The sequence below is a fragment of the Mus pahari genome, chromosome 5 (assembly GCF_900095145.1).
Source record: "Mus pahari chromosome 5, PAHARI_EIJ_v1.1, whole genome shotgun sequence".
Taxonomy (NCBI): Eukaryota; Metazoa; Chordata; class Mammalia; order Rodentia; family Muridae; genus Mus; species Mus pahari.
The window spans coordinates 119,761,874-119,773,365 of NC_034594.1; positions in this window are offsets into that span (position 1 = coordinate 119,761,874).

Below are 11,492 nucleotides of genomic sequence, written 5' to 3' on the forward strand. Positions count from 1 at the left end.
GACCATCCCGCTTTTCCCTTCATTGCCCATCTTCTCTCCATGGTTGCATCAATCGTTCTGGCACCCAAATAGGATTGTCTTGATCCTGCGGAAAGATATACACTGCTCCAGTGTCCACACCAAAACCTGATCAGGGCCTTTCCATTGCCAGTAAGGACGTCCTTCCATAGGACAGACACAGATTTAGCAACATGTGGAGAGCAATGACGATCTACAGCACAATGGCCATCAGAATCCAAATTTTAAAAAATTAATAATAAAAAGAATAAGATTTAATTTAACTTTGGGAGACTTAAATTGTACTCCAATTCCCCCCTTTTGTTTAATTAGAGCATATTTTAAAGTTGCATTTGCTCTTTCCACAATGCCCTGTCCTTGGGGATTATAGGTCAGGCCATGAGTCAATTGGATTCCCAAAGCTTGACAAAAATGTAAGAATCTTTGTGATGTATATGTGGTTCCATTATCCTTTTTAATTTGTCTCAGCATTCCCCATGCTGCAAAAGCCTGAAGGCAATGAGCAATAACATGTGCCTTCTCTCCTGTATGAGCGGTGGCAAAGATAATACCCGAGCAAGTACATGCACGTACCAAATTCAGACATGTGTGACATCCATCTGCCAAATTGCTAACGGCTTAAGGCCTCTGGGATTTACCCCTATGCTCTTTTGAGGTAAATGGGAGACACAATGGGCACATTTTAATACCACTTCATGAGCCTGTGATTGTGTAATTTTAAATTTTCTTCTCCAGGTTTCTGCATTAACATGAAAATTCTCATGGAACGCCTGGGAAAGCTGAAAAGGGGAGGCAGATAGGAAGGCAAACACTGCTCCTGTATTAACATCTGCAATAGAATTACCTTTTGTCAGCTGCCCAGGAAGCCCGGTATGGGCTCTAATATGAATGATACAAAAAAGATTTTTTCTTTCCCAAATACATTTTTGTAGGGATAACAAAAGATCGGACACAGTGGATGCTGCCTTAATTATTCCCACATTTTCTAATTGCTGGACTGCCTGAACCACATACTGACTGTCTGAAATCAAATTAAAAGCTTCTTTAATTTCCAAGAATACTTGTAAAACAGTATGTAATTCCACAGCTTGTGCAGATTGGGAAGGGAACAGGTGGACTTGGGGGGTATCTCCTTCCATATAGATTACTCCTCCTACCCTTACTTTTGATCCATAAGTAAGCACATTAACAGCACCAGCAATGGGTTCATTCCTAGTTATTTTTGGAAAAATCATGGGGTTTCGAGTTATAAATTGTATCCATGGATGAGAGGGATAATGATTATCAAATACTCCAGTCATGCTGGTGCATAGAATTGCCCACTCATCATTTCTGGCAGTCAATATTTCCACTTGCTTAGGTGTGTAAGGCGTGACTATCACATCAGGCTGCTTTCCAAAAGCTCCCAGGCTCATTTTGATGCTTTTTAAAATTAATTGAGCCACACTTTCAGGGTACCAAGATGACACCTTTGTGGGTGAATAATGTAAATATACCCAACACAAAGGTCCTTTTTACCATAGGACTCCTGTGGGCGAAAATTCTGTTGCAATAACACAGAATAATACAGGTAAAGAAAGATCTATGCGATCAACCTGAGCTTTAGCAAGATTCTGTTCTATCTTTTTATGAATGCTTGAGCTTCCATTGTCAATTGTCTAGGGGAATGCAAATCTGAGTTTCCTTTTTAAATTTCAAACAACGGTTGTAATTCTGCATTAGAAAGCTTGCAATATGGGCGAATCTAGTTAATATCTCCTAAGAATTTTTGAAAATCATTCAAGGTTTGTAATTTATCTAACCTCAGAATCAACTTTAAAGGTTCTACCATATTATCAGTGAATTTTGTTCCTAAATACTGCTTTATATTCCCATATTGAACCTTCTCAGGGGCAACAATCAACTTCCATTTTTCTAACTGTTGGATCCATTTCATAGTATATGTCCTGTATCTCTTCTTTTGTTTTCCCACAGATTAATATATAATCCATGTAATGATATATGATTACTTTAGAAAATTGTTGTCTAATAGGAGCTAAAGCTTTATCTACATACATTTGGCATAATGTAGGACTATTCGCCATACCCTGTGGTAAAACTACCCACTCATATCGTGAATCAGGGAGGCATGATTAATAGATGGTAAAGTAAAGGCGAATTTATCTGTATCATCTGGATGTAGAGGAATAGTAAAAAAGCAATCTTTTAAATCGATTACAATGGTAGGCCAATCTTTAGGTAATGATATCATAGGGAGGCAAAGCTGCACAGGGCCCATAGCAGCATTTACAGTCCGAAGATCATGCAAAAGTCTCCATTTACCTGAATTCTTTTTTATTACAAAAATAGGCGTATTCCAAGGGGATGTAGATTACTTAAGATGACCAGCTTCCAACTGTTCTTTAACTAGGGTGTGAGCTATAAATAACTTTTTTTAGGTAGGGGCCACTGAGGCAGATTTTCATTCCATTTAATGGCTATTTGTCCAGTGGCCCCTAGGAAAAACCCAAGCCATGTCTTCCTTCATTGCCTCTTATAGGAATGGGAGATACTCGACCATCCTCACACTTCCCCAGTCCCTTTCCTCTTTAAAATTCATTTTATTCATAATAGCTCTACTTTGTGGGCTATAATCACCCCCTGTAACAAGCCTCACCCTCATTTGTTTCATAATATCTCTTCCCCACAAAGATATGGGTATACTTATCACAAAAGGTTGAAATCTACCTTTATGACCCTCATCATCTTCCCATTGTGATATTCCTGCACTGCAATTCAGATCTTGGACAAATCCTAAGCCTCTCAAGGTCTGAGCGGAGGCTGAATAGGCCATGCTGACAGCCAATCTGCTTCTTTAATAATGCTCCTATCAGCTCCAGAATCCAGCAATCCCCAAATGACAATCCCCTTTACCTTCAATTTATAAAGGAGATGCTCCCCTAAATCCATAGAGAACCACACCCCTGGATCCCCAGTTGATCTGAATCCCTTTGTTCCTCTAATAAGGCCCTTTGTAGGATAATGGGCATGACAGCTGGGAAGTAACAACATTTGTGCTATCCTATCTCCAGGTGAGATGGCAGACACACCTCTTGGGGATGAGACTGTGATTTTCACCTCTCCCTCATAGTCAGAATCGATTACTCCAGGTTGCACTATCAATCCTCTTAAAGTAGCTGAACTACACACCAATAATATCCCCACTGTATTTTTGCGATAGGGCCTTTGAAATCAGAAGTAATTATTTGAACCCCCATTTCCAGGGTTAATATAAGTCTAGTGGTAGTGCAGATGTCCAACCCTGTGTTCCATGCTGTAGCTCTTCTGGGGGCGCTCTCATGCGAGGGTGTCTGGGTACCTGTTGCAGGATGGGCCATGGGATGGGTGTTTGCTGCAGTGCTCCATATATTTGAGGGCCCTGGGGTAGTGGGCCCTGTGACCCGTTTTTTGGCCTGGCCCCTGACTGGACTGGCTCAAGTAGATGACCATTTACGTCCCACTTGGACTGGCAGTTTTCTGCTCAAGGATTGCCTTTACGACACCATGGACATGATTTTGGATGTCTCAGGGGAGCTGCAGTAGTTGGCCATGAGTGATTGGGACAATCTCTTTTAAGATGCCCAGCCTGGCCACAGGAAAAGCATCCACTGGTTAGGCCCTTCCGAGCAGTAGGTTGGTTTCCTTGACCACTTTAGCCAGCTTGTATACCTGTTAGAATAGCTGCTGCCAACCCTTGATTAGTCAGGGGGGTCTCCATGACATCCCTACATACTCTTATCCAGACATCCAATGTCTTATTTCTGTCCGGTCAAATGGCATCTCTACAAGGCTTATTTGCTTGTTCATAAGCTAGTTTTTTAACAAGTGGCATGGCTGCATCCACATCTGGGAAAACTCTGCATGCAGTTTCAACCATTCTGTCAAGAAAATCTGCAAAAGACTCTTTCTTTCCTTGTATAACTTTGGACAAGCTGGATCCTAAATCCCCAGTTCCAGAAAGCATTCTCCAAGCCTTAATGGCACAGTTGTTAATTTGTTCATATACTTGTAAGGGATATCCTGTCTGATTATTCATAAAATTTCCTTGTCCCATGAGCATGTCTACACTCCAAGCAGGTTGGCCATTAGTGGCGTTTACAGCAGCCTGTTCAATAGCGTACTCAAGGTACACAGTCTTCTAATTTAAGTAACCTCCTCCAGATAACACTGCCTAACCCAGATTTTGCCAATCGAAAGGTGTCATACAGAATCTCTGAAATCCCTCCACCTGAGTCACAGTGAATGCAGGTTGGGGTCATAGGTAGTTACTGACTCTTTAAGTTTCTGAATTGTTTTTCAACCTAATGGCTCATGATATCACTGCCCTTGCTGATCTTGAAGCACTGGGAAGGCACCAACTTCGAAAGACAGATTTTGCCATACTGAATCATGGTGGCTGTGCTTTCTTACACTTCCTTTTTCCCTGTTATAGGGAGGAGGTGAGGGCAAAAGAGGTGCCGAGGGTTCAGGCGGCCTTCCTCACCTAAAANTCAACTTAGATATCATGCTAGTCACTTCATCTCCACTGTCAGATGATTCATTTGAACTTCCCTCCTCACTCTCTTGTTCTTTAGCCTTTTTCTTTTTTGCTGGTCACTATGTAACTCAACAGCATACTTTCCACTTTTGCCTACCAGACAAGATTTAACTAACTTCAAAATTGCTAGCAGCTGCACCAACACCTCTCTTATTTTCATTTTTAAAGCAATCTCCTCCTGCTCTCTTCACTTTTAACTTCATCCCTATGCCGGGAACCTAACTCCGAACCTGGCTTAACTTCGTCCCTGTACTGGGAGCTTAACTTGTCTCTATACCAGGAGCTTAACTTGTCCCTATACCGGGAGCTTAACTTGTCCCTAAACCAGGAACTTAACTTGTCCCTAAACCGGGAGTTTTCTCCTATGCGGCTGAACCCATCACGATATGTCTCCTTACCGAGAACCTTGTTAATTCGTCCCGGCTCTGGGATCATTTTAAATTCGTCCCTGTTCCAGGATCCTTAAAGGCCCTACCTTATACTTACCAACCTCATTTCTGAATTTCAAGAGTTTTCCCCATACAGGCCACCAGATGTCACATGCCCCCAACCTCTGTCCCACAGAGGTGGGGCAAAGAAGACACTTACGCAAAGGCGGGATTTGAGCAGCATCCACAGCTTCCCACAGCAGCTTCCTTTATTCCCTCTACAGTTCACCCCAGCTCTCTACAGCAGTTTAGCTTCCCTTTATTCTGGGATCACCCAATTTATCCCCTTCCACCCGCTGCACTCATCTCTCATCACTCTTCATCCAATCAGCATTCAGCACGCTCTATACGTGAGCCATGTATGCAGACAGGGTGGGTGTTGATAGACCACTGACTCAATATCATGCTGTATAATGCTATACGTCAGGCAGGAGGGCAGCATGTAATCACTCAGGTGTGCATAACCAGGTTTTTGGTAATCAAGCAGGGAGTCACGGGGCTTGGCAGTGAACCAGGGTGCCATCTTGGCTCACAAGGCCTCAGCCACTGCCACACTTGTTTCCCACAGGTAGGATCTGGGTGTGAGAGGGGAAGTGGAAGGTATAAGCGGAAAGGATTAGGTATGGATAGAGACAGGAGAACTCCAGAAGGCCAGGGTAATGAGTGGAAATACACAGCTAGCAAGGGTTGGGGTGGGAGCAGGGAGAACCTCTGGAAAGTCCTAGAGACACAGGATGTGAGAAGCTCCCAAGATTCAACGTGGGTGACCCTAGCAGAAATGTCAAGAGTGGGGAGTTGGAACCTGAAGAGACTACTGCAAGATAGGGTACCCAGTGGAAGGATGGGCCAGCTGCCTACCTTCATGTATTTTTGTCAAGAATTATTCCTGTCTAAAGGAAATGCAAGGAAAAAATTGAGTAGAGACTGACAGAAAGGCCATCCAGTAACTGGCCCAACTTGGATCCATCCCATGGCCAGACACCAAACCCTGATAATATTACTGATGCCATGTTGTGCTTTCAGATAGGACACGAGCATGCCTGTTCTCTGAGAAGCTTTACCAGAAGCTGACTGAGATAGATGTCGATACTTCTAGCTAACCATTGCACTGAGGTCAGAGACTGCTATGGGAAATTTACGGGATGAATTGAAGGTTTGTGTTTGTTCTATAAGAAAACAGGCTGAACAAGCAATGGAAAAAGACAGCTTTCCTTTATGGCTCTGTTTTATATCCTGTCTCCAGGTTCCTGCCTTGAGCACCTACTCTACGTCCCTCCACATGTATTCTGAGTTATAAGATGTAATAAGTCATTTTCTTCCACAATAAATAAATAATAAATAAATATAAAAACAAATAAATAAATAAATTTCAAAGGTATTAAGAAAATTAATAATGAAAGTCTGCACAAAATTTTCTATTCACTACTTTTAAGAACAATGTGACAAAATCAAAAGTTATAAAAGTTAAATAGTATTTTCAAATTGAAGTAATACTTTTATATATCAAATATATAAAATTGTACCATTCTAAAAAATTTTAGAGACTATAGAGGAAGTAATGTTATGTATATTGTACTCTTATACAACAATAAAATATATCTTTCAAAGGGAAATACAATGAATCCTTTTTGAAAATAACTGAACAAAATATCCCTCTTATAAATAAAGCATTTAATTCTCATAAATAATAAATTTAATTCCCACTTTTAAATAATATTTGCTTGTAAGACTGTTAAAAAATCAAAAAATTTTGGTACTCACTCTTATCATTTTAAGTGATTTATAGGTTTAGGTGTATTATATATTAGATGAATGTCCAAAAAAAAAAAAAAAAACAGTGCTTACGTTTCCCTCATTATATAAAATTAGAAATTTAAATACTCATTAGGGAACTCCCCTAGATATTTTGCAAATCACTTACTCTTCACTTTTTTCATGTCACCTTCATTTGTGTTCTTCAATTTTAGCAGTGAAAAGGCAGAAAGATTTAAAACAGAGATGAAAATGAACAAATTTGTCTTTCTATAGGACCTCTAAATAAAACAGGAAATACCTCATATTCATGTTATAACATTCGATTTCCAATTCTCATATCAAATCACATGTAAGATGTTTAGCAAACATTCTTAAACACTCATATACCTATAGAATTTTTACAATTCTTGAAATAGTTATAAAAAAAGTGTATTAGTTTCAGCAAAATAAAATAATCTGTATCAACTTAAATTCAGCAACTGAAGATTATTTATTTCCAACAAAATAAATATTTCTGGTTACATTAAAAATAAATTTGGTAAAGTCATGTAAAATAAATGACAGATTTTTGCAGCTATCTAAGTAAAATCAATTCATCTATAAAATCTCTCTGTACAGATTTTGTCACGGTATATAATTTAACATGTACTGAACACATAGAATAATGTATAATCTATTTAGAAATCATGCATGTATCATAAACTAATTTAGTTTTAAGATTCATTATTTCACATGTGACTAAATNAATATATATATATATATATATATATATATATATATATATATATATATATATATATTTCCCATTGTGAATGCCTGTTGCTCAAAAAAGCCAGAAGCAAGTCTTGCATTTCTAGGAACTGAAATTAAAAGCAAGCATAACTTAAGAATGCTAGGAAATTAAATTCTGTGCTAGAACAAAAAGGATTCTTAGTAACTAAATAGTCTCTTCAGTCATCCCTATTTGATTATTCTTTGGAAACTGGTGAATTTTAAATGACATACATTGCCATTTTACTTGCTTTTTAGTTATTATTTTATTTGTTTACATGAAAGTATTTTTAAAAATTATTTTATACCCATTACATATTTTACACTAGAACATAAAATAGAGCTACACAATTTTCTACTAATTCACTTTATTTTTTAAAATTGTGCATGTATATGAATCCATCATTTAAAAGAAACAATTGCTTAATTAATCCACTTAATTAATTGAGTGGTCTTCTGGTTATTATTTCCCTGAAATAATCAAAATCCTTACTTAATAACACACATAATGCTAAGTGCTTTTCCAAATGATATTAAATATAATTTTACTCTTTAAATAAAGATTAGTATTCTGTCCTCGAAATTTGATCCAGAATTACATTATTATATTTTCATTAGTGAATAGTTGATCATTCCTTTACCTGTGTCTACTTCAAATGAAATTGGTACAATTTCATTGATGATTAATGATGCTGAATACTTGAATGTCTATTTTTTCACCTATTCTAAGAACAAAACTCATGTGTGTACAATTAATATACATATAATTCACTAATCATATATATCAAGTTATTTTTAATTTCATCTAAAATTATACATTCAAGTTTAACCAAAAGCTTGATATTATAGGATTTCCTTTTTCAATTTTGTGTCAGATACATTTTCAGTCAGTTATATTTATTCTTTCCATAGTTAATAATGACTCTTTATATTTAACTGTATGAAATTATAATAGACTGTGTGTGTAGTCAGGTCCTTTGCCTCTATTAGATAGGAGCCCTTCTGGGTTAAGAATTTGGAGATGAGTGGGTAACCTCATGCACCAACTGTGGGCCTTACCTAATCTCTGGATATGATCTTTACAGGTACTCCCTCCAAATTGTTGTGCATTTCAACTAATCTCTTCGCTGATGGCTTATGGAAGCCTCTTGCTTTTCTGGCATCTGGGACTTGCTAGTGGCTACCCCCAGTTCCATATCTCCCATTGTTACACTTCTCTGTTTAATCTCCTGACTCTCTATGTATCATTCCTGACTCCTCTCATACCTGATACTGTCCCTTTCCCCTTCCTCCTCCTCCTTTTCTCTCAAGTCCCTCCCAACCTCTACCTTCCATGAGTATTTTGTTCCTTCTTCAAAGATGGACTGAAGCATCCACATTTTGATCTTCCTTCTTCTTGAGCTTCACGTGGTCTTTGAATTGTATCTTGGATATTCTGAGCTTTTGGGCAAATATCCACTTATCAGTGACTGCACAACATGTGTGTTCTTTTGTGTCTGGGTTACCTCACTCAGGATGATATTTTCTAGTTCCATCCATTTGTCTAAGAATTTCATGAATTCATCATTTTCAATAGCTGAGTAGTATTTCATTGTGTAAATGTAACACATTTTCTGTATACATTCCTCTGTTGAAGGACATTTGGGTTCTTTCTAGCTTCAGGATATTATAAATAAGGCTGCCAAGAACATAGTAGAGCATATGTCCTTGTTATACATTGGAACATCTTTTGGGTATATGCCCAGGAGTGATATAGCTGGGCCCTCAGGTAGTACTATGTTCAGTTTTCTGAGGAAACACCAGAGTTATTTCCAGAGTGGTTGAACCAGCTTGCAGTTCCTACCAACAAAGGAGGAGTGTTCCTCTTTCTCCATATCCTTGCCAGAATCTGCAGTCACCTGAGTTTTTGATTATAGACATTCTGACTGATATGAGGTGGAATCTCAGGGTCATTTTGATTTGCATTTCTCTGATGACTAAAGATGTTGAACATTTCTTTATGTGCTTCTAGGCCATTGGTTATTCCTCAGTTGAGAATTTTTTGTTTGGCTCTATACCCATTTTCTTAAATGGCTACTTGGTTCTCTGGAGTCTAATTACCTGATTTCTTTGTATATATTGAATATTATCCCTGTATTAGATGTAGAACTGGTAAAGATCTTTATCCAATCTGTTGATTGTCATTTTGTCCTATTGGCAGTGTCCTTTGCCTTACAGAAGCTTTGCAATTTTGTGTGGTCCCATTTGTCTATTCTTATTCTTAGAGCATAAGCCATTAGTGCTCTGGTCAGGAAATTTTCCCCTGTACCCATGTTTTCAAGGCTCCTCCCAACCTTCTCTTGTATTAGTTTCAGTGTATCATATCTGGCTTTAAGTAGAGGTCCTTGATGCACTTGGACTTGATCATTGTAAAAAGAAATAAGAATGGATTGATTTTCATTCTTCTACATGCTGATCACCAGTTGAACTAGCACCATTTGTTGAAAATGCTGTCTTTTTTCCAGTGGATGGTTTTAGCTCCTTTGTAAAATATCAAGTGACCATAGATGTGTGAGTTCACTTCTGGGTCTTCACTTCTATTCCATTGATCTACCTGTCTGCTTCTGTACCAATACTGAGAAAGAAATTAGGGGAACAACACCCTTTACAATAGTCACAAATAATATAAAATACCCTGTAACGCTAACCAAGCAAGTCAACTATCTGTATGACAAGAATGTCAAGTCCCTGAAAAAAAGAAGTTAAGGAAGATCTCAGAAGATGGAAAGATCTCCCATGCTCATGGACTGACAGAATTCATACAGAAAAAATGGCCATTTTGCCAAAAGCAATCTACAGATTCAATGTAATCCCCATCAAAATCCCAAACCAATTCTTAATAGAATTAGAACAAGCAATTTACAAATTCATTTGAAATAACCAAAAATCCAGGATAGTGAAAACAATTTTCAACAATAAAGAGTTCTTGGGTAATTACCATCCCTGACCTTTTACAACTTCTTACTAAGTAAAAATTAAACGTGTTATTTTTAAGAAAGAGTAAATAAGACATTATTTACTTATAGATTCCATGATAATGTTTGTAGCAAATAGGGATGAAACTTTCAATATATAAAGTGTATTTACAAGGTCAATATTCCTTCTGTTGAACAAACAAATACATTTGAAATGAAAAATTCAATCACATAGCCATTGAGTGTACAAAGTAAATCACAAATATATGGAAAGGGGCTCCAGAAGTAAGTGGATAAATATTTATCTGCATATATTTATCTTCATATATTAATAGAAAGTTGTTTTATGGACAGCAATCATCCATACAGTGCAAATGTCAGCTCTTCCAACCTTATCTTTAGAGTTAGTAGTGATGGCAAAATAAGAAAGGTGTAGGATAATGAAACTAGATCCTTATCTATTACCTTGTATAATGCTGAACTGAAAATAGATTAAGGACCTAAACATAACATCTGATGAGCTGAATCTGATAAAAGAGAAAGTACAAACTGTGCTTGAACTTATAGGTACAGATAAAGATTTTCTAAGTGAACCATGTAATCTTAGGCACTGTGACCCATGATAAATGGAGCATCCTGAAATTCAGTTGTTCCTGTACAGCAAAACACACCATCAGGCATGTGAAGGTACAACTTATAGAATGCTAAAAACAAAAACAAAAACTTTACCAACTACACATCTGACAAATGCTTAGTAACTAGAATATACAACAAATTAAAATTAATGATTGAAAACACTAAATAATATTAACAAATATTAAAAGTACAAAAATACAGCATATATATATATATATATATATATATATATATATATATATATATATATATATATGACAAGGCCATCATCTGCTACATATGAGGCTAGAGTCATGATTCCCTCTATGTGTACTATTTGGTTGGTGGTTTAGTCCCAGGATGTTCTGGGTGGTC